The 25,066-nt window shown below is 43.9% G+C and overlaps 1 protein-coding gene across 8 annotated transcripts in view; it reads right to left on the reverse strand.

Annotated features, from left to right (window-relative positions):
- The window catches only part of ralgps2 (Ral GEF with PH domain and SH3 binding motif 2), a 674,317-nt gene that overhangs the window by 62,084 nt on the left and 587,167 nt on the right, over positions 1 to 25,066 (reverse strand). The window contains exon 23 of one of the 8 annotated variants that reach the window (XR_013579343.1): positions 9,067 to 9,188. The exons of the other annotated variants lie outside the window; for them this stretch is intronic. The gene's annotated coding sequence lies outside the window, so the exon portion shown is untranslated. Of the gene's footprint in view, positions 1 to 9,066; positions 9,189 to 25,066 lie in introns of those variants that run through there. 8 annotated transcript variants of the gene reach the window in all.

Genomic DNA, 25,066 nt, shown 5'->3' on the forward strand with positions numbered 1-25,066 from the left:
TTTGATTAGTTAACGCGGAGACAATATCAATGTGCATTCCTGTCCCCCGGATCATTATGCGCACATCCTTCCATAAACAATGGTCAAGCCATGTTGCAAATGTCAATCACTGAACATTCAGCAGTGCCATGGCTGGTGGGACACTAATGGTGACCTCAGTGCTGGGCAAACACACCTGCCCGTGGCACCCCAGCCTCATCGACACTGGTGGACCTGGGCGCATGGCGCCTCTCCAGATCAAGGGCCTCCTGCTCGAATCTGGTAATGATTGCCAACTGGGCCGGCCTTCTGCCAGTCCTCAACCGCTCGGTGGCATTATGAGCTTTCTTCTCCTGAAAAGGAGAGAAGAGCATTGATTAGTGCAAATTGTACCTGGAATCTCTTTGCTGCCATCCCACCCCAACCAGGGTGGGATGTTGCCGGGCTCCAGTGCCTCCTCACCCCGCAACTGCCACACACTCACACTAAGATGCCAGGCCTGTCCCAGCCCCCATGGCCAAATGTTGCCTACATCACATTTGGCACCACATGGTCTAACCTTGCAAAGCAAGGAGGCGCAAGCACGTGGAACGCAAAAGGCAGCCGATGGATCGGTGCTCTGCCACCTGGAAGCTCCCCTCCCAGCATGTCAGCATCCTGACATGTTTTGCAGTTCCCGCACTGCGCCTAGGTGCAGATCCTCCAGGTTGCCCCCAAAACAGTAATGTGGGTGTCACATGCTGCAGGTGCAGAACCCATCTCATCACCACCCTCTCAGGGTGACCTAGGCTTGGGCAATATCTGCTGGCCCGCCCAGCGGAGGACACATGCCGTCAATGATTCAATGCAGTAACTACACTCAAGAGTTAGGGTGGGGGGGGGGTGGTGGCGCGGCCAGGGGGGAAAGCCTACCTGCTGGATTAAGTGACCAATGCTAACATGGTATTCACCTTCCCGAGGGCAAGAGGTCGTTGAAATGCTTGCAGCACTGGATCCAGGTGCATCGCACCACGTTGCAGGAGCTCACTATCTCCACCACCTCCTTCCAGGCATGTTTGGTCATTTGGCCTCCTCCTCCCGTCCCTGAGAAACGAGGTGCACAGTGCCCTCCTGCCCTACCCTCCTGCCCGGCCTGCTCACCAGCAGCGCTCTGGGGAGCCCTTCTGCTGGCCATGTTTGACAGCCTTTGCAAGGCTGCAGGAGCTCTTTTATACAGGCCACCGGGTTGCCATTGGACCCGACGGTCATAGCAGTCCCGCCGCCGCTGCCCGCCCACTCCCACTGTCCTCGGGACCCGAATTTCACGCTGGGCGGGCCTTAGTTGGCCCGCCTGTGTAAAATGGTGGTGCGGACACAATCGCGGGCAACGCCCACGCGGCCTGCCTGACAGGCAGAAAATTCTGCCCAATTCTGTTTCCCTCTTCTCAAACCCAATTGGACGACTGCTGTGAAATTAACTAAGATTTCTCCAGTATCCTCTACATATCAGTTCACATTTGAGTTAGTTCATGGATTTACATTCCTCTCTGAATGCAGCTGTATTTTTTTTAAAATGCTGATTTTGATGTGGTTGAATTTCCCAACAATAGAAAAATGTTATTCTTCACTAGGAATGAAGCAGATGCTTGGCTCCTGATAATGAAACTTTCAAAATCATAGACAATGCACAAGAAAGGGAAACCCATTAAATCTTACTGAACTAGAGCTCTAACAGATTTTTTGAAGCAAAACCTTTTCTTAGAGCAATTAAAAAAAAAATCACTGTATAAATAAGGCATCTGTTATTCAAGAATGTTTCTCGATCCTTGCCAAATAAAATCCCAAAAGTCACATCATTTAGTCGCAGAAAGAAAGAGATGGGGAGGGAGAAAAGAAAAAGAAAATGATGAATGATGTGAATATGAACAACATTTTAAAAAATCCTCTGAGGTACTTTACAGAAAAAAGTCATGATTTTTGGAAGATTTATTGTCAGGTTTGAATGGTTCCATAACCTGTTCCATCTGGACATTTCCATCTGCTTGTACTTCGCAGTGTGAGACTCCATGGACAAGACTCCACAGAGGAGAAAAAAAAGGTTTCAGTGTGATTAGGAGTAGGTAGCATTATAGCTTTAAAATAGATTACCTACACCAGTGGATTTCAAACTTTTCTATATGGGAGACCCCTGCAAGATATTGACACAGATGTGGGGACCCCTGCCTTAGGTACTGAAAGATAGTGTCAGTTACCTGAAGGAAATGGTGCCCTCATTGCAGGGTTTTTTAAAGTTAGTAGCAGAGATAATTTGTCAACTAAGGTATGAAATGTAACAATGACATTGGGAATCCAACGGGCAGCCCGGAGGAAGCAGTCCAGATTGACAGCTGTGATGTAGAACCAAGACCCAAACACTTCACACAATCCAAGAGTTGAGTTTAGCAGTTGCAGCCAAATGTACAAAGAGATGTTTAGGACTCATTCACAAAACATGATGGGGGTTCATAAAGCCGGATATTCATCTTAGAGGTGGTTAGCGGGAGTGGTGAAATGCACTGGCTTGGCACACCCACCTTGGGAGAAAATGCCTTGAATAGCCTGATTTTTGTTCTAGGGGAGTGGGGGGCAGGGGTGGTGTGGATGTGTGCTGGAGTCGGGTTTGCTGCCCATGGTGGTGGCTACAGGGGCTGCTGACGGCTGAGGTGCACCGGTTAGAATATCTGCTTCGGTTCCCTGGGTCTTCCTCCTCGTTGTGTTGTCAAACATTAGGCCTTCTAGCCCTCACCTCTCGAACCACCTCACCCCCCCAACTCCCCATGCCCCCATCCATGCCAACTCATGCTCCCCACCCACCCCCAATGGCCCCTCATACACGCCATGCCAACCCCCATGCCCTTCATCTGCCTGTAATGGCCCACCCATTACCCTCAATGCCAGCTCATAGTTATTCCATGCCTATTCACCCGGTATGCACTCAGTGCAGCACCAATGAATCCTACAGTAACCATGGCATGTGTGGAACAGCTTAAAAAAAGACATTCATAACTTTCTTTAAAAACTGCTGTTTACTACAACCCTATAAAAGTGCCAATCAACCATACCTTTAAAATATCAATAGCAGAAACTTTATCTTGTGTAAATAAACATTGAGCCATTGACAAAATAGATCTGATATTTAAAGCTTTCATTCATGCAATATTTTCCCTTCTGTGCATCTGTTTCAACAAACTAATAGCAATCTGGTCTCTCATCCAAGCATGCATAATGAGGCACAGTTCTGCATTTTGATTCAGACCCTAGCATCTCAAACTCTCTCGGTAGAATGTCATTCCTAGTTTTACCTATGTGGGCTAACACAGCTGGATCCTCCCCCCTCCCACTCCAAATTTGTCTCCAGCCATGCGGTGTCTTTCACCCAATCACCAGCACAACCTCCAGAACTCCTGCTCGTGGCTGCAGAGAACGTAGAGTATCTATCCCCCTGTCCTCTACCACTACATTTCACTTCCCCGATTTGTATGTGCTCCTGTATATTAGTCCATCCACCCTTCAGTACTTGTCCTCATCCATACAAATAAGAAGTAAATATATGAAAGGTCATAGATCTGAAATATTAACCCTATTGCTAACCCTAAATGTTAACCCTATTTCTTTTTCTACAGCTGCTGCCTATTTGCTGAATATTTCCAGCATTTTCTGTTTTTATTTCAGATTTCCAGCAAATGCTGTATTTTGCTTTTGTATTTAAAATGTATGTGTTATGTTCTTTGCCCAAGATCTTCAGCTGCTTCATCAGTGACCTTCCATATCAGAAGTGGGAACGATCGCTGATGATTGCACAATGTTCAGTACCATTCGCGACTCTTCAGATACTGAAGCAGTCTATGTCCAAATGCAGCAAGACCTGAATAATAGCCAGGTTTGGTCTGACAAGTGGCAAGTAATAGTCGTGCCACATAAGTGCCAGGCAATGACCATCTCCAACAAGAGAGAATCTAACCATCTACCCTTGACGTTCAATGGCATTACCATCTCTGAATCCCCCACTATCAACATCCTAGGAGTTACCAATGACCAGAAACTGAACTGGGTTAGCCATATAAATACTGTGGGTACAAGAGCAGATCAGAAGTTACGAGTCCTGTGGCGAGTAACTCATCTTCTGACTCCCCAAAGCCTGTCCACCATCCACAAGTCAGGAGTGTGATGGAATACTGTCCGCTTGCTTGGATGAGTGCAGCTTGAACCACACTCAACAAGCTTGATACGATCCAAGACAAAGCAGCCCCCTTGATTGGCACCCCATCCACAAACATGCAGTCCCTCCACCACTGACGCACACTGTCAGCAGTGTATGCCACCCACAAGATGCACTGCAGGAACTCACCAAGCCTCCTTAGACAGCACCTTCCAAACTCATGATCGCTACCATCTAGAAAGACAAGGGCAGCAGATGCATGGGCATGCCACCACCTGGAATTTTCCCTTCAAACATACACCATTCTGACTTGGAAATATATCATTGTTCCTTCACTGTCACTGGGTCAATATCCTAGAACTCACTCCCTAACAGCACTGTGGGTGTACCTATATTGCATTGACTGCAGCAGTTCAAGAAGGTAGCTCATCACCACCTTCTCAAGGGCAATCAGGAATGGGCAATAAATGCTGGCCTAGCCAGTGATGCCCACATCTCATGAATGAATTTTTAAAAAAATTGCTTATGAATCAGTCCAGAGTGAATATTTTGAGTATTTTGTATATAGATAGATGAAAATAAAAAATTCTTAGTTGTATATTTTTGTAAATGCAGTTTGCTGACTGTGAAAGTGGAGATGCTGTGAGGCAGCAAGTTGGGACACAACTGTTTACTAGAATGCTTATTTGTTATGTTGGAGATTCTGCAGATGTAAAGGTGGGTGTGGGGCAGTGAAATGAGAGTATCTTGGGCAAAATGGGTTAATTGGTGGGCAGGCATAAGGCATTAAGAGGGAAAGTAGCACCAATCGTGAATCTGGGGAGAAACTGGTGATGGTGGATCAGAGTGTGTGAAAAAGAGGACAAAGATTAGGGGCAGCAGTCAGAAGAGGGTGGTGACATGAGATATAGAATTTAACACAATTTAGATGAAATGAATAGTCATGGGAATAGTGATGTCTAATGGAAAAAAATATATCCATGGGATATACAGAAATAAGTCATTCAGCCCAACCAGTCTATGCCAGTGTTTATGCTCCTCTCAAGCCTCCTCCTACCTTTTCACATCTAAATCTACCACCGTAACTATCTATTCCATTCTCCCTCATATATTTGTCTAGTTTCGCCTTAAATGTAAGTATGCCATTTGTATCAACCAGTCCCTGTGGTAGCGAGTTCCACAATCTTACCACTGTTTGCCGGAAGAAATTTCTTCTGAATTCCCTATTGGATTTCTTGGTCACTGTCTTATATTGATGGCCTCCATTATCCTCCTCCCCAAAGAGGAAACATTTTTTCTGTATCCACTCTATCAAACCCTTCCATGATTTTGAAAACCTCTATTAGGTCATCCCTCAGCCATTTTTTCAAGAGCCAGTCAATCCTTTCCTAATATGTCTGGTATCATCCTTGCAAATCCTCTCTGCACCCTCTCCTGCGTCTCTATGGACAGGATTTCCCCCCCGTCGGGTGCGAAATTGAAGGGCGTGTGTGCACAGGCGTGCTTCCGATCGGCGCCCCCAATCGGGGGTGCGGCACCATTTTACATGGGCGGGCCAATTAAGTCCGCTCGGTTTTCTGTCTTGAAGCCAGCTAACAATCTGTTCTGCCACTTGTCCCTCGGCTCCACATTCTCTGACCTTATTCATTAGTCTACTGTGGGGCAGTTTATTGAAAATCCAGATAAATTACATCTACTGCATTACCATTGTCTACTCTGTGTTACCTCCTCAAAAAATTCAATAAGGTTGGTTAAGTAAGATTTTCCCTTTTGAAATCTGTACTGGCTATTCGTTATTATAGTTTTCATTTCTAGATGTTCTTCTATTCTCACCTTTAGTAAGGATGCTATTATTTTTCCCACTATTGATGTTAAGCCGACTGGTCTATAATTCCCTGGACATGTTTTGTCCCCCTTCATAAATATGTACTTTTATAAACACTAGGAATAGCATACTTGGGGCCTCGAGTTAAGTGAGGTTCAAAAAACAAAGAAAACACCACAAGTGTGAAAGAAAACAAAAAAGCAACATCACAAGTGTGACTATAAACAGAAACACCATGAATGAGAAGTTTAAAAAGAGTGGGAGAAAAAGGTTTTGACAAAGAACCTGTTGCCGAGGCTGATTAGCAGCCCAAGGAGAGTTTTCCAGAAAGAAAAACCAGTAAAACTTGGAAATGACTGGTACTGGTCTGAAATGGACTTTCAGTTTTAGATATACAAGACCAATTTGGACGAGTACCAGTCATTTCCCAAATTATACTGTTTTTCCTTCTGGGTATTTTATCTCTAGTCTGAATACCCCTCTAACCTGCATCCCACAATTACGCCTACATATTCTGCTATTATTTCTACCTCCTTGTACTTTGCGCCCGTCACCTACTCCCTCACCATCATTTGTGCCTACCCTAATCCTTTTACCCGTAACTGTAAGCCCACCCAGTCAACACAAACCTAGTTGCCTTGTCCTATCCAAATATCCAAATATCCAGATACCAACCCTTTATCCCTTTCTACCTCTTCATCTATCCTTACCCAATGCCTTACTAATCCTATCTCCGATTCTTCCCCCCATCCTGAATTTCAAATGATAAAAAACTAAGAACCAGGTTCCCAGTTCAGCACTGAGTAATAGACTTTAACTGTAGATTTTAGTTATAACCTATATTTTTCAGTGTTTACTATTTTTATATCAGATTTCCAGTATCCACAATATTTTGCTTTAGTCTCAAATTTAAATTGTTTCACCAGTGAGGTTTACAGTGGCTGACTGTGGAGATAAGATGGCAAATGGGCACAGGATGAGGAAGAGCATGAAGAAGGAAGGCAGGATCAGCATAAATGGTGTCCTGGTAGCCATGGTTAGGAGGACAGTAACACTTGATCCACTCCAGCTAAAGACAAGCATCAGGTGAGATCAATGCCCCAAGCATCAACTAGTTGAGAGGTTCAGCAAAGGTTAAATGAGTATAATTTGAGCACTATAAAAATATATAGGAAAATTCAATTGTAACGAAAATGGCAGATGAAGTGCAGTAGAATGACTACTATTGGAAGTAAGCATTAGCTTGTCAAGAAATTTAATGCAAACACAAAATTGTAAGATTTCATATATTAATCATTGGACAGATTTTCATGGGATAGGCAAATTATAACCCAGTAAAAACACCTGTGTTATCATAACAGGAAATTATCGGACTAAAAATCCAATTCGTTTTAAGACATCAGCATAATGTGAATGTGTCAAATAGGGTTTAAGGGTTGGCATTTTGGATGTGACCAATCTCTATCAACATTACACACATTGTATTTCCAAAGAAACCTCCACTGTCATTGGGAGGGATTTTTTCCGATATTTGACTCCATTACTGGCATGCACCTACAAATCATATGCATTTATGCAATCATTTAATCCCCATTAGACATCTTTACAATCAGTATTGAATTACACACAGATAAATAAGACAGAGACAGGTCATGAAATGAACTATTCAGTGGGAGTGACCCATTTAAAATTGTTTACTCCATAGAAAATTTCTGAGAACTGCATGTATCTTTCTGGATTTTTAAAAAAGGTTTTGGGAGATACTGAGCTGTATTTCCAAGCAAGGAATACTTCAAAGCAGAATGGATTTCACAATGGAGGTTTCAGTTTGCAATCAAAATGGGCTGTTACAAATATATGGTTTTATAAGATGTTTATGTATTGGACGGTCTCTTTAATTCACAATAAACTGGAGTAATGAAGAATTATGTGATCTGCTTTAACTTTTTATTGACAAGAAGCCTGTGTGGCTTGGTTACCATGGGGGCCCAGGTCGTGTGCTATTGAAATGCACGTATCACATTTACACCTGAAAACAAAGGCAAAGCAGATGTTCTTGCTATTGCAGACTTCTCTCAGACACTTTGGACAGAAACAAAGGGAGAGAGAAACAAAGAGTGAGCAAGACAGGGCAGCAGTGGCTACGGTTTGCAGAGGGAAAGGGCTGTTTTCTCTGTTAACTACCAGGCAGGACGCTGGGGAACACTTATCCATGGTCTAAGAGAAGAACCTGCAGTGATTTAAAGACACTGGAAGATTCACTCTGGCAAAGCCAGGAGATGAAATCACCAGAGTGGGGGCCTTACTACTGAAAGTCAGTTTGGGAATTCTCAAACCGAAAAAGAAGACCTTTGATGGTCGCTAGACATTATGACTTGGCAAAATGGGGAGAAGTGAACATGTTGAAAGCTGTGAGTGACTTTAGACTGTTTTTTGAAAAGACTGAAATTCTGTGGAGAGCGTGTTGTAATGTATTTTTTTTAATATATATATGTCATGGGATTATCGGTTGTGTTAAGGTATTAATAAGGGTTATCTTTTCTGTTTTTGGAGTTTTAGTTGCTTACTAAGTAATGTTCAGTTGCTGTAGATCAGTGAATGATCAGTGACTTATGCTGCAGTGCAACATGGTGCACCAGTTTGGGGCGGGAAACCCATTAAGATTCTGTCAAGGTGATTGTCACAACCTATCAATCAATTGCTCCAGGCATAATGTTCATGAGCACAATGTGTCTGGGTTCAGTCTGTCCATCTTTGGGGGAGGTGGTGGGGTGGTGCTGACCTTCAGATTGCCCTGAATTTGTCCTATTCCCGAGGGTGCACCATAGTTGTCAAAATTTTGTCATGTAATTTTTTTGAGAAATCATAGATGCATGGTTGTACATTGTCTGACAACCATTTTTGAGTTGTTTAGTGCAATCTCAAAATAAATCATTGAAGGCCTTTTTGTGCATCAACCATTTCCATAACCCATATCCAATGGCACCAAGCCCTAGCTAATGCAGTTGAGAAACACCTAGCTTGTTCCTTCCTTTGCTATGGATGCCATCTCCACTCTGCAATGGTGATCAGTGCTTCTCCTTCTCAAAGTTGCTATCTAAAAGACTGAAGTGCTTGCATTCATGTTATGAATTGCATGGCACAAAATGCTGTTAAGTGCTCAGGTTGTGAGTGTCTCCTGGTCCAAGAACCTCATCTTGGAAGCCCCTACAAGCAAGGCAAAAAGGAAGATTTGTTACAATGGTTTCTGGATAGACTACCTTCCAATATAGGTAATATGACAATATATTGTGAGCCATGCTGTTCATGCACAAACTATATTTTTGTGCTTTTGAATAACAGTGAATAAGTGTACTTGTTGTGCAGTGCCACCATGCTTCCAAACTCCTTCCATAAGCTGTAGCCCAAAGAAGCCTATTGCAATCTCCTGCAAGTGTGATAGCTGGCTGAGTTTTTGCAAGTGTTAGTATGCTGTTATAAATATAAGCAGCTTTTGCCTGAAATCACATGCGAAACTTCCAGACTGAAATTGAAAGAGCACCCAGGCAGTTATTGCTGCGGCCAGCCTACATCCCTCCTTGTACAAATACATTCAGCTGATAACCAAAAGACTGGTGGCTTAAGTCCACACTGGGCTGGTAAGATCCCCACTTTTCTGATAAACCTACAGGTGCAATTTTCCACCAAGTCCTAAAGGCTCACGATAATGCATTTACTTGACAGGCAAACTCAATTCATGCAACTTCTGTTTCTGTGTGAGGATGTCCTTCCTTCTCAATAGAGTCTTATCCTCCTTTACTGTACCTTTTCCAAAAAAAAGGTCTCATTAGTAAATAGGGAACTTAGTCCCACTTTTTGTGTAGCATTCACCAAGTTCTCACATCAGCATCATTACGACAGGCTCTTTTGCAACAGACCAACTTCGAGTTGATAAATCTTCACCACTTTCAGGGAGAGCAGCAGCTCTTTAACAGCTATTGCCTCAACAGATTTTCCAAACTCCCACCCACTCACCAGTGAGCCATATGGTGACTTAAGCTCCCTGCATTTATTTTTCATGAGGAGGGAGCTGATTAAATTTTGGCTGGCTTCACAAAGTCCTACATGCCCAATTCTCTCTATTGCCATGAACATTATTGGCCCCAACTTTGTATTGATCCCCAAATTGAGGCTCACAAGCCTTTATGAGATACTTACCATCAGCTAAGGAGAAAAAATGAATTATTAAAAAAAAATAAAAAAACTACAATTGCTGAAAACCTGATATAAAACAGAAAATACTATAACTACATGTGAGTCAGCCAGGATATTTTTTCTCCCCATAATTAATGTGCCACTAACAGTTAGGAATGCACAGCTTTGAAGTGTGATTTCTCAGAAAGTAATTTTATAAGCTGATAACTAATGAAAGGCAGGTTTTTCTCCAAATTTTGTCCAAGAGGAGTTATTGGGTCTAAATGTTGTCAAATGTGTGTTTTGTTTCGTGCCATGGAAATATAAATAGATCCATGTCAGTTTGTCTCGCCTTACCAAAAGTTTGATTGTTCAGAATCTAACATGGCAGCATGAAGTTAGTGCAAAATTACAAGGCCAATCTCGCAGTTCATAGGAGAGTTCATACATGCAAAAGAAATATAACAACTGACAAGACACAAGTTTGAGATTGTTAAATTTAAAGGATTGCAAGCAGGAATTAAGAATCTTAGTAGAAGTACTCTGACACCCAAGTCAAAGTAAATACTGAAAAATAATGATTGTTCTCGAAGAGATTTTGAAATTTTATGCATTGCCATTGTCATCTTTGTTGAAATAACAAAGTAGTTGCAAAGCAAGCAGAATGTAGAATTGTTGATTATAGTATTTTAAATTTCTGCTCCTAGCCATAGCTCATTGCTTTGCCTCTGTCTGCAAAACCCAGAAATACAAGAATTGTTGAGTTGAACTGTTCAAGATTTTAGCAAATGTTGTTCAGAACATTAGCACTTTCCATTGCAATGGTGTCCAACTCCTCTACATAGGTGTGAAGAACATGATTCCCAACTGTGCTCTCTGGTCTCCCAACGTCATCTAATTTCTCAGATGTTGAACTTTTCTGTACTTGATGACTAAGATGCTATTTCTGTTGCTCACTTCATAAGGTATAAGGCTTGTTAAACACTCAGACAGTTGTTTACTTGAAAATAAATAGCTGTAACATTAAATAAGTTGCACTGCATAAATCATAGTTTAAGTTGCTAAAGCTTAGTTCTGACTAACTTGGTGGGGAACTGGAATTTGCATCATTCATATGCAATAACTCTTCTTGAAGTCTACCAAGGGACTATTCATTCCTAAGTCCTGTTATTTGGTAACAAATACATTAGCACCTTGTGGACAACTTCTAATTATATAGTGCTGCTTTAAAGGTCTTGTGTCCTTTGGCTTCTGTGTATTATTTAACCTATAAATATATCTGACCTAGCAGCCTTAACATTTATGCATTGGTCTGACATGCTAATTTCTGCCTTTGAAAGTGATGGGCAAAAGCAGTAGGCATCCCATAATTTCCCAGTGTACAGTATACCACTGTTAATGGTTAATTGACAAAGTAGTCCAGCACATATAATGGTACATTACAAACAGTCTGACCAATAATCATTTACTTATTGGATAGTAACAACTATTTTTGTACACTTCACTACATTTTAACAAGAAAGTATGGATCCCAAGAGATTTTCTGCTGAAATGACGAAACGCAACTCTACAGATAGAAAATATCGAACCTCTCTACAGACGAACTAGGTTAGAGTTTGGGCTTCACACAAGTTTAAGAAATAAGATGCCTTCAATCATACAATACGTCAATAGTTGGAATAAAACTACTTTCTTTTTGAAACTGTGAAACATGATACTTATCTTAAACTTGCATATAAGCTTAATATCCAGCATACATTCCATGTGAAAATTATTTTTTTCCCAAATGGCACCTAATCAACACTAGATTCAAAGGTATAATTGTCTGGAGTGTAAGGGCAATTTGTTTCTGAAATATAGCCAGATAACACTAAGGTAAAAGCATAGGTGCAATCTTCTGGCAAATATATTCCCCAGTGAAAACTTTTCCAACTTTCAATAGCAGTCTGTTTGGATTTGATAACTGATTATTTTAAAAAAGTACTGCTGGTGGCCAGTGTTAAACCACCCACATTCAGAGGTGGATTCAGATGAATAAATCAGGAAATCTAATCTCCCTTTAAGAGAATTTTTATCCTGCATTGCATGTCTATTTCTGTGGCTTTTATGGAGTGCTCCCATATAGCCAATTCTCTGTCCTTTCTGAGGTAAGGCAGCTTTAATGTAAATGAGTTTTCAGCAGGACCTGAATTAAACTCTCAACTAAAAGAGGCATTGTGTCATTGAGAGGCAGAAGAGCCAGAATTTTTCATTACATTTCAATGTTTGCATTTCACAATGCAAAAATGAGTTTTGGTCTGAATTGCATCAAGCTTGAAGTAAAGCCACTTCTCCCTAAGAACATAAAAAGTTTCTACAGCTTAGCTTCAAATATAATCCTCTGTGCAGTATCTGAATCTGAGCTCTAATGTTGCATCCTAGATATAACACTGCGGCCCTTCATCCAGTACATTCTGGATAACAGTCTGCAGTCTAGTCATGATTCCCTGTGGTACAAGTTTTGTTGCACAATTTTGGCTCAAGAAAATTAAGTAATAAAAATACAATCAATGCATACTAAATTAAAGGGCTTTTTGCTAGATTTTCTCTTTGGGGTATTCAATGCATTCCATTGCAAATGCAAAAACGCTCATTTGTCAAAGCCATTTGGCACCTCTTGCTGTCTAGGCAATCACAAGGTCAGTAGCTGGACAGTTGGCATAATGTTGTGAAATCACACATTAGTATAAATTATTGGGGAAATGGAAAATAATGGGGAAATGTGCAAAATAAATGTGTCACCTGTCGTTGAAATGCTTGGCTTTCATTTTTGAACTGATTAGTTTTATTTTTGAATTGGCCCATATTTAAGCAGAATTGGACCAAAAAACTCTCTCTTTTCACAAGATTAAAGCTGCTGAGACAACATAACTGTGAATGGATTCTTAAATGTAAAAGCTGTAGACAGTGAAAAAGGATGGCTGTACCAAACCGAATTCCCACAAGTGGCTGAACAGAGCTGATGGGCAATGTTTGTTGGTATTTCAAAAACATCAGTGCATTCCCAGATTTTGAACAAGAGGGTCTTTCTGTTTTCTGGTGCTTTCCTGCCATTAAAGAGCTTGGCCAATACATCAGTCTCGACATAGGTGGCTGTCACGACTGTGTTTGAGAGACTGAGTTGTACTAATCCCCTAAGTATCAGTAGATTGAAGAAATTCCTGGCTCCATCCTTTCTTTTTCCTTCGGTTTGGCAAATCTGGGTTGAGAAAGAGTGCCTTCATCGTGGTGTTGGATTTGCACAAGTTGTTGCCTAATGTCTGAATAGTGAAGTGACCATTAATGCCAAAACAAACAGGGTCTTAGGATACAATGTTTTTGGCAAACACTCTAAATTAATGTCTTAAGCTTTGCATCTGTTTTGTTATCCATATGTAGGGAGAATGAATAATAATGGGAAAACTTTGTATATTTCATGATTATGGGCAAGTTGAGAAATTCCCAGTTCTGGGTTTTCAGAGTTTCCTGGAAACTTAGGCCTCCTCTTTTTGCAGAATCATAGTTTAATAATACCAAATTGGGAACCAATAGTTAAGACCATATTTTACATGAAAGATGTTTATGAACATTCTTTTAGTTGTTGAGTAAGTAATGCACCACTTGCTTTGGCACTGAGCCACTAGACCAGGAAGTACTCATCTCATCTCTGCTGAACTCGGGGGAGTGCAGCAGTACCCCAGCTCCAGATACATCAGTAAAAATATAACACACCAATGCATTAGTGCTTGAAATGAGAAGGTTAAAAACTGAACTGTACATACATTAATATCCATGTGTCCAGACATCGGGTGACAAAGAAGATGGGGCTTGGATGGACACAGCCTCTAGTTGAATTGGCTGTGTAGGCGCTGATGAAGGTTGACCACTTGAGGAAGGTACGAGACAACAGCCTTTGAATAGCGAACATTTTAGAAAATGGTTGCAAGTAATCAAATAAGAAGTTTGTCTTCAATACAGCAAAGGAAGACCAAGGAAGAATACAGCAAAGGAAGACCAAGAAACTGGTAAAGAAAGGAAGAATAGAATATGAATGCAACCTAGCAAAAAGCATAAAAACAGACTGTAAGAGCTTCTTTTGGTATGTAAAAAGGGAGCTTTTGGCTAAGACAAATGTGGGTGCATTACAGGCAGAGTCCAGAGAATTCATAATGGGGAACAGGGAAATGGCAGAGAAGCTAAATGATTACTTTGGGCTGAATTTTCCCAGAATTGCACTAAGTGCGGTAGCGGGCGGGTAAAATGGAGTCCTACCTGCCGATGAAAATGGCGGGTTTTCACACTGTATCTTACCGAGCCCAGCTCATTATATATTCACTCCTATGAAACACACCAATTCCATGGTGGGTGGGCTCTCATTCGCCCGCTCGCCATCACCCCGCCATCTTTAAAAGGCAGTCGCCAGCAAAGCACTCATTGCCACCAGCTCACCACCAGTGCCTGGGAGATATTGCCTGCAAAGGCAAAAAGACTGCAGCCCCCCACTTCAATGACGGGTCCCTCGAGTGACTGCTGGATACCATGGATGTGCTCTACCCCCGCTCTGGCCACAGAATGGGTAGCAATGTCACCAATAGCTTGGCATGGGAGGCGGAGGCAGCAGTGGTCAGTGCCAACACCCTGAAAAGGGGGACAGCCACCCAGAGCCGCAAAAGGATGAATGACCTCCTCCATTCCGCCAGGGTAAGTCACCCTTTTCATCACTCCCAACTCACACACTCACAAACCCATCACACACCCACAGGGCCCTCACTCACTGCCAATTCAAGGGGCATCACCATTCACTCTCTCATACACACCATCATTGTTCTCATCCCGTCCATGGGACCACTCACCACCTGCACAGGCCAGGCATACTTATCATCTGGCCCAGCAGGCGTCCTGATACATTCTCCCCATCTCTATCCATGCAGGACAAACTGGCTCACAACGGGAAGGAAAGGTCGCAGACAGGTGGAGGGATGTTGGAATTCAAAGTTCTCACTGAATTTGAAAACAGAGCCATCCAGCTGGCCGGCGATGACTGGGACCAGTCCTGTGCTGATGGTGAGGTCGGCGCTGCTCTACCAAGTGAGGATCCAGCAATGCAACATCCATCAGATAACCATGCCGTGATTGATATGTCCTCTTTCACGGGCCACTGTCATGCACTAATTATCTCCCCTTGCTTTCGCAGGCACATCTGGAAAGCAACAGACAGAGTCCATGACCCAGAGCCTCCAAACAAGCTCCGAAGAAATCTCTGAAAAGGAATCTGAAGGTACCCTCCCTGAAGTCTCGTCACAGCGCTCACCCACACACTCCACCAGCGCAGAGACATACGCCTTGGTGGGGCCTAGCTTTAGAGCAGCCTCGGGACCGTAATCTGGTGAGCGCATCGCAGTTTCTGATCCACAGCATGCAGAGGCAGGTCCCCGGCACTCCGAGGACTGCTGGAGGCCAGAACGTTGCTCAGTCCGAGTCAGATAACGAGCCTCTGGACTAGGTCATGGTACAGCTGCTGAAGCTGCAAAGGCAAGTTTGGGAACATCAGGACGGGATGACCGCCGCACTCCTCAAATTGCAAGGCACAATGGGGGAGTCCATCTGTCTTCAGGCTGAGGTGATAGCATCGGCATTGCAATGCACTGAGGTCAGCACTGGCAGAATGGCGGCCGCCTTGGAGACCTTGGTCCAGGACGTTACTCCTACGCTGCTGCGTGGGCTTAACTCCATCGCTGATGCCAAATTGGCCTCCAACATTGTGTATGCGAGAGGGGTGCTGGGCAGCATGATCTCACTCCAGCTACCCCTTCCGCTCAGGGAGTCAGCCATGGGCCCTTGGGCACCCATAGGGAGGTGGATCAGCAGCTGCACGCTCAGGGGCCATCCACTTAGGTGACTCTGGGAGTGACCAGCCCATCTGATTCCTCTCTTCCTGTGACCTCTGCAGCTCGTTTCACAGGCCGAGGAGGGCGCCACTGCCACACAGCAGGACCCTGAAAGCAGACCGGGGCCCTCCAAAGTCATCACAGACAGGGCATGACAGTCAGCAGGCTGCCTCCACCTCCGCTGTGGATGTCTGGGGAGCACCAAGACATAGCCGCAGGGTTAGGACAGTTCAAGGGAATTAGTTGCACAGCCTGGGAATGGGTGTTAATCACTTGTACATAATATTCACTATTGTCAATAAACTCCCAAGAATATCTCCCTGCCTATGGCTCCTGATTCTGATGAGCAGTGCTTTTGTCACTCAGATGTGAAACCTTTCTGCACAAGATAAAAGGCAGGTATCTCAGTCCAGAGCCTCTTCCTTGTGCTCTGTGCGGCCTTCAGACCACAGTGGTGGTCCAGCATCACACTCCCTGGAAACATTACAGATGCCTGCACCTTAGCACTGCTGGTCATTGCTGCCAGAACGTAGCGGGTAGGCACCAGAGTTCTCTCATACTGTGTGTGTGCTCTCGGCACCTTTAATGTGGGGCTGGCCCCATTACACCAGCATCTGCAAACCAGCTCCTGAAGGGGTGAGTTGCTGAAGGCAGACACAGCATCAGCTACATCTAAAGTTTCATGGCTGCGCCTCTGAGATGGCCCCGATCATGGAGCTCAAGCGGGCTGCCCTCAGCCAGACAGGAGTCAGACATTCTCAGAGGCCATGTGAAGATCTATGGAGTGTCCTCACTGCATGTTGTCATCATCCTCCTGTGATCGAGCAGCTATTAGGGCCTCCACTGCATCTCCATGACAGCAGCATTCTCTCAGAGGGCTTTGGCACTGAGATAAGCCTGGCTGGAGTCAAAGGTTCACAACTGAGAGGATCTACGGTGACACCTCACTGTACGTCATCATCATCCTCCGCAAATCTGGCAGCTACGAGGGCCTCCCAAGTGCGCCTGCCTCGTCTAGCCAGTGCGAGGGCCTCATCCCCGTCGTCACCACCTAGGACCCCCTCATCCTCATCCCTGTCAGCGTCCTCCTCATCAGAAGAGACATGCCGCTCCTCCATCTCCTCCTCAGCCAGCTCCTCACCCTGGTGCAGCGCCAGGTTGTAAAGGGTGTAGCAGACAACACGATGTGTGACACCCTCTGCAGACTGTATTGCAAGGCTCCATCAGATCGGTCCAGGCACCAGAACTGCATCTTCAGCTCCACCAAGGTCTGCTCCAAGTTGTGAGCTGCTGCATGAGCCTCATTATAGTGTCATTCTGCTGCAGTCTGAAGCCGCCACATGGGTTTCATCATCCACGGCCTCTGCGGGTAGCCCTTGTCCCCAATGAATCAACCCTGCAGCCTCTATGGACCCTGGAAGACTGCAGGGATCTGCGAGCGACTCAGGTGTGCACACCTGCAGGATACATTTCTGGTGATTGCATACCAGCTGCACATTCAGTGAATGGAAGCCCTTGGGGTTGATGACGTCCATTGAGTGTAGCAATGGAGACCTGAGCACCACATGTGTGCAGTCAATTGCACCCTGTACCTGTGGGAATCCCAAGGACAGGGCAAATCCAATGGCTCTTGCATCCTGGCGGTCCCAGGCGAAATGCACAAAGTTGTGTGCCATGAAGAAGATGGCATCCGTGACCTCATGGATGCATTTGTGGGTGCGGATTGTGAAATCTCACAGAGGTCGCCTGTGGAGCCCTGAAAGGAGCCATTGTCATAGAAATTGAGCGCCATGGTCACTTTCACAGCTACTGACAGTGGATGCCCTCCATGTCCCTTGGTGCCAAGTCCTGAAGTAAGTGGCAGATGTGAGCTACCAGGTCCCTAGACATGCGCAGTTGTCGGCGACACTGGTTCTCAGTCATCTGCAGGAATGGCAGGCGGTGTCTATAGACCCTGGGTGTCGCTAGGCACCGACCAGCCACTGCTCGCTGTTGCTCCTGGGCAGTGTGTGCAGGAGCCCCTGCTGCCCCTTCTTCATGAGGTTGCTGCTTCTGCCTTTGCACGGCCAGATGTCTCAGTCACTCTCTCCTCCATCTTCTGCGGTCTCTGTAGGCCATCAGAGATACAGCAAGGTCACCAGGACCCATGAACCTGACATGGTCCTCCTGCAATACGAAAGAGAGAGAGAGAGACGTGGTTATCATGGCTGTAATTAGCACCTTTCCTGGCCCTGTGAGACCGCACCTTAATGCTTCCTGGAGAGTGCTGGGCACCCCTCGGATGGCCAGAGATGAGTGCGCTGCATGGCTGCCCTGTCAACCTGCAACATGGGGAACACTGGTCCAAACCAGGATGCTGAGATTTCAAGGAGCTGTGAGCGCCTCCAGCGGCAACTGGCCAGCATTGGCGAGATTGTACAATGTGTGCAGTCCAACTGCTCTGCGGTCCAATGAAGTGTTGCGGAGTCAAAGTCTGTGCCGGAGTGGGGTAAGGTATGGAGTGCTTGGTGGCCCTTTGGTGCCACCTCGATTCTTGCATGAGCGGGCAGGCTAGGAGCCTGACCCCAATCATATCACTGTGGCTGCGCCTGATCGGTCTTAGTTGCAGAGGCTTGGTCAGTTTAAACAGGTGGCCCTAATGCGTGGCCATTTCCCTTGCTTACCCTGCCCCCCACCTCGAACGCCTGTGCACAGGATGCAGCTCCAGGGCAGCATTTAACCACCTCCCCCACCCCCCTCAGCAGTCGCCTCCGAGGCTGGCCAGTACTTGCCCCCAGACACCTCCCCACCCCTCAGCTGTCGCCTGCAGAGCCAGGCATCAATTTCCCCCGCCCCCTGGCGCCCCTGAGGCCTGTAAACAACAGGCGAGCTGTGGAGAACGCTGCTGCTCACTCACCTCAGTTTCCTCACAGTGAAGGCCGCCAAGTGCGCGTCGTCTGCGTGCTGTTGTGAAACACGTTGGCGGGAAAGCACGCCAACGCGGATGGGTGATACGGCGGGGTTCCAAGAGCCTGGTGGGATAGCCTTTTAATCATATGCTAAGGTATTATAATTAGCTCCCCGCCAACCGATTGCGGGAAACATGGCCTGCTGTCGGCAGGCTGAGCGGAAGATTATGACCTGCCTTCACGCCGTTGTGAAGCGGATCCCACCATATTTTCTGCGCACGCCACCTATCACGCCTGCAGCCAGCAAGCTCGGAAAATTCCACCCATTGTGTCTGTCTTCACTGAGGAAGAAACAGGAAATCTCACAGATTTAGAGATCCAAGGGACTAGAGAGAATGAGGAGTTGAAGGAAATTAGTATAAGGTTGTATAGGAGAAATTAATAGGACTGAAGGGTTGATCAGTCCCCGGGACCTGATATTCTGCATCTCAGAGTGTTGAAAGAGGTTGCTGTACAGATAGTGGATGCATTGGTGATCAGATTCTGGAATAGTTCCTGAAGATTGGAAGGTAGCAAATGTTACCCCACTATTTAAGAAGGGAGGGAGAGAGAACACAGGGAACTGCAGATCTGTTAGCCTTACAGCAGTAGAAAGGAAAATGCTACAATCTATAATAAAGGATGTGATAAATGGATACTTGGATAATCATGATCTGATTGGGCAAAGTCAGCATGGATTTGCAAATGGGAAATCATGTTTGACGAGCTTGTTGGAGCTTTCTGAGGAGGTTACTAACAAAATTGAAAAAGAAGAGTCGATGGACGTAGTATACATGGATTTTCAGAAGGATTTTGATAAATTCCCCCACAGAAGGTTGATTAGCAAAATAAAGCTAATAGGATAGGAGGCAATATACTGGCACAGATTAAGGATTGGCTAACAGGCAGAAAACAGAGAGTAGGAATAAATGGGTCATTCTCGCGTTGGCAGGCTGTGACTAGTGGAGTACCTCAAGGATCAGTGCTTCGGCCCCAGCTGTTCACAATATATGTCAATGATTTGGATGTGGGGACCAAATGTAATATTTCCAAGTTCGCGGATGATACAAAGTTATGCGGGAATGTGTGTTTTGAGGAAGATGTAAAGCGGCTACAGGGGATTTGGACAGGCTTAGTGAGTGGGCAAGAACATGGCAGATGGAATATAATGTGGAAAAATGTGAGGTTATCTACTTTGGTAGAAGGAACAGATGTGCAGAATATTTCCTAAATAAGAGATTAGAAAGTGTAGATGTACAAAGGGACCTGGGTGTCCTTGTCCATAAGTCACTGAAAGCTAATATGCAGGTGCAGCAGCCAATTAGGAACGCTAATGGAATGTTAGCCTTTATCACAAGAGGATTTGAGTACAGGAGTGGTGAAGTCTTGTTTCAATTGCATAGAAGCTTGGTTAGACCGCACCAGGAGTATTGTGTGCAGTTTTGGTTCTCTTACCTCAGAAAGGATATTATTGCCACAGAGGGAGTGCAATGAGGGTTCACTAGACTTGTTCCGGGGATGGAGGGACTGTCTTGTGAAGAGAGATTGGGGAAACTGGGCCAGTATTCTCCAGAGTTTCGAAGGATGAGAGATTATCTCATTGAAACCTACAAAATACTTAAAGGGATAGACAAGGTAGATGCAGGCAAGATGTTTTCCTGGTTGGGGAGTCTAGAACCAGGGGGCACAATTTCAAAATAAATGGGAAGTCACTTAGGACCAAGGTGAGGAGAAATTTCTTTATTCAGAGGGTCGTGAATCTTTGGAATTCTCTACTCCAGAGGGCTGTGGAAGCTCAGTCATTGAGTATGTTTAAGGTAGAAATTGATAGATTTCTGATTAACAATAATGTAAAGGGTTATGGGGATAGTGTGGGCAAAAGGCATACAGGTGTTCGATCAGCCATGATCGTATTGAATAGTGGAGCAGGCTCGACAGGCTGAATGGCCTTCTCCTGTTCCTATGTTCTTAATTGACAGGAACTGTGAATCCAGAAATTGTCATTCATTTAATTTCTGATCACTCAATTAATTCCTAAACATCAAAAGTTAATGTGGTGTTAGGGTAATGAATGAATGTTTCCTCCATCAATTTAGAAGGGAAAAAAAACGTGTGAAAATAATCAAGTTGGAGTGCAATTAAAAAGATACAGTACAGGAATCATTTCACAAATAAGATGAACTCAAAGAAACTGGTATCATTCATAATTTTTCCATTGCATTCCCTTTGATATTCCCTGGGAAAAAAAAAACCAATTGCAAGCAATTCTGAGGCTCACATTGCAGCTAGCTTTCATCTGACCACTGTGTACTAAGATACTTTTGTGGCTTGAGAAAAAATTCACAGAAGAGATACTTGATTTACTGAAATGTTTTTTTAAAACTGACATCCAACTTTGAGTAGCAGTAAATAAACTACACTGGCATTTCCAAGAACTTCCAATATTTTTAATGGGAACAGGCTATTTAGTTTTGGCTTGATCAGAGAGGGAAGAAAAAAGCCAAAGATGGTAGAGCCAGAGAATGAAACACTTCTATGCTTCAAACCAAGTGACAATGCTATATATTGCTAACTACTCTATGCAAGAAGCAGATCTTTAGCTCAGCCCTTCTTTTCCCTTGTATAACCCAGCACCCCCGGCATGTCATTTAATTCTCACAGTTGAAATTGAAAAATAGCAAAATATTCGGGGTGCTGTATTAAATCCTCATTTAATATGAGGATCCTTAGAAGTGCCAAGAGTCTTCTCCCTTTTTCTTGGATGCATCGCACAAATTCAACTGCTGTTGCAGACTAAGCTGAATTGTCTTGCAATTTATAGAAGATGGCACTGCAGAGCTACTTTTGCATGCATCAAGTGAAGCTTTCACAATTAGATGAGCATCACCTTCCTTAGCAAGACTGACATTTCTTGCACCTTGCCACAGTTTGATTTCGACTTGGACACAAGCTGAAAAACAGCAGCATAATCAAAAGAATGCTAAAAGAACAACATAAATGAGTGGCATGTGCTAAAATGGCAATCCTTGCTACAGAGGCTGGAACTAGTCCATGACATCTGATTTATGCCAAGATAAGGTACACTTGCAATTTTGATCCAGTTTGTAGCAAACATCATCAATGCATACTAGACAATAATGTACATGCTTCGGAGGTGAAGGATGGAGCCCTGTCCCTGGTAGCTTAAAAAGAGGGTGCAGGCAGTGACCATTTTAATAAGGGCAGATGTCATTCATAAAATTGGTCAAATTAATCACTGGAAGGATAGAAACATCTGTAGAAATCTGTGTCAGCTTAATCTGCAACAGCAGTTGAATATATGCTATGCATCCAAGAAAAAGAGAGAAGACTCTTGGCACTTCCAAGGACCCTCATCTGCAGAAATTGTACTGGTGCCTTGATAACTAACTCAACTGTCAAGATTTTACCTTTAACCTAAGAAAAAATCAGCAACTGCTGACTAAATTTAAACATCTGTAAAGGGTAGAACTCCTGATAACACAATCTGGGATAGCCTACATGATTTTGGATTGTGGTGAATCCAGGAGCAAGTGAGGTTTCCACAACAGTCTGAAAAAATACAGCTACTATGTTCTATAACTAAGAGGACAGAGGCTCTGTGGAAGCTGCTGACAGTAAAAACTATAACCAAACTTTGATTATACCAACTCTCCCATGAACAACCACCCAGACCATTTGTTTACGTTAAGTTTAAAACATATGTGATTATAAAGCCAAGGAGCTGAGTGCTTCTGATTGCAGGAAGTTTGAAGCCCTTACTATGTAAGAGTGGTCAGGTAACATCGCAGTCTATCTTTCCAGGGAGTGTTGAATCGATCTTTTCAATGCTGAAAATAACATGGTATATGTCCATCCACCACGCAATTCTGCATGTAGCTGCTGGTGTTCTTTACAAGGTAGCAACACAGAAGGGTTCAAATGATAATCGCAATTGGCAAGATATACCCACATCGTATGAACCCAAAAGTGATTCCTATCTACAAGCCCTTCTTTGTCTTGCTATTTCCAACTATAAATATAATGTTGAATTATTTTCTCACCATTTTTAGTGTCCATAAATATCTAGCTTGGATAGGTGCCTTATACAGAGGCTGTCTTGTGTGGCTGATATAGTGATAAATGCTGCAGTAGTCAGCTACAAGGTGGATATTTTGAGTTGCTGTTTGCTGTAGAGGGATATGTAGCAGTGTAACTTGTTAGTTAGATTTTATCCTGCACCCTTCTGCCCAAACTTTTTTGCCCTCCAAGTTGCTGGAAGTGCAAGCTGATATAAGGGCATGCTTAAAAAACAGGTTCTTTATGGGACATTGCTGAACAACAGGGCAGACAAGGTATCTCCTTAACCAATGAACTTAACGGACTGAGAAATAAACAGAGGAAGGACTGAGAAGTTGGGTAAATTAAATGTCAAATCAAATACAGAACGAGAGAGAGAAAGATGAAAGATTGGATAAAGAGAAAGTGAAAAGAGATAGGGAACGAGTAAAAGTAACTTTTAACTTTTATAATATTTCCAACAATTCATAACCTGAAGGAATGAGACTCCACAGGTTAAATGTTCAATTTCGGGCCAGAGAGGTTAATTAACAGTCATGAATAATTATCAAGTTGTTAAAAGGGTATTTATAAGTAGATATAACTTTTTATGACAAGCTTAATGGGCATTTTATCTGCAAATATAGCAACTTTATGAAACTTAGAGGAAGATTATGGATGACCTCCTGTTTTCTGTGAAGTACAAATCGTCCTGCAACTTGTGGCGATCCGCAATTGACAGGACGATTTATACTTCTATAATGGGGTAAAGGTTAAACGCTCCATTTGGCATTAAATTCTGGGCCAATAAAAATATCAGAAACAAAAAAGAAACTGCAGAAAAGAGCATGGTGAGAACTTTTTTGCCTGTGGGAAGTTCATCTTTTCCAAAATTTTTAATTTAACATGAGAACAAAGTTGTCACATTAACACACTTCTATAACCTAAACACTGAAAACTGACAGTCAGTGAAGTGGCTTGCCTCTTGGCAGAACTTGTGGATTCTTTTTATTCATTCATGGGATGTGAGCATGCTGGCAGAGCCAGCATGTTTCCCATCCGTAATCGCCTTTAAGGTGGTGCTGGCGAACCACCTTCTTGAACCGCCGCAGTCCATCTGGTGTAGGTACATCTACAGTGCTGTTAGGGTGGAAGTCCCAGGTTTTTGACCCAAAGATGCTGAAGGAATGGTGATATAGTTCCAAATTAAAGGGATGCATGACTTGGAGGGGAACTTGCAGGTTGTGGTGCTCCCATGCATCTGCTGCCATAGTTCTTCTGTGTGGCAGAGGTTGCAGGTTTAGAAGGTGCTGTCAAAGGGGGGTTGGCAAGTTGCTGCAGTGCATCTTGTAGATGGTACACACTGCTGTCAACGCACCGGTGGCAGAGGGAGTGAATGTTTAAGTGGTAGATGGGCTGCCAATCAAGTGGGCTACATTGTCCTGGACTGTTGTTGGAGCGGCATTCGTCTAGGCAAATGGAGAGTATTCCACCATACTCCCTGACTTGTGCCTTGTAAATAAAAACAGCTTTGGGCTGTCAGAGGGCAAGTTACTCTCACAGAATTCCTATCCTCTGCCTGCTCTAGTAGCCACATTATTTATGTGGCTGGGCCAGATAACTTTTTGGTCAATGATAACCCCCCAGGATGTTGATGGTGGGGAAATTCAACGATGGTAATACTGTTGAACGTCATGGGAAGATGGTTAGATTTTCTCTTGTTGGTGATGGTCATTGCCTGGCACTTGTTTGGCGTGAATGTTACTTGCCACTAATCAGCCCAAGCCTGAATGTTGTCAAAGCCTTGTTACATGTGAGCATGGACTGCACCAGTATTTGAGGAATAGCAAATGGTACAGAACATTGTACAATCTTCAGTGAATATCTCTATTTCTGACCTTATGTTGGATGAAGATCATTGATTAAGAAGCTGAAGATGTTTGGGCTTAGGAAACTACCCTGAAGACCTCTGTAGCCATGTCCTGGGCTGAGATGATTGATCTTCAACATCCACAACCATCTT

The sequence above is a fragment of the Cetorhinus maximus genome, chromosome 17 (genome assembly GCF_964194155.1).
Source record: "Cetorhinus maximus chromosome 17, sCetMax3.hap1.1, whole genome shotgun sequence".
Lineage (NCBI taxonomy): Eukaryota > Metazoa > Chordata > Chondrichthyes > Lamniformes > Cetorhinidae > Cetorhinus > Cetorhinus maximus.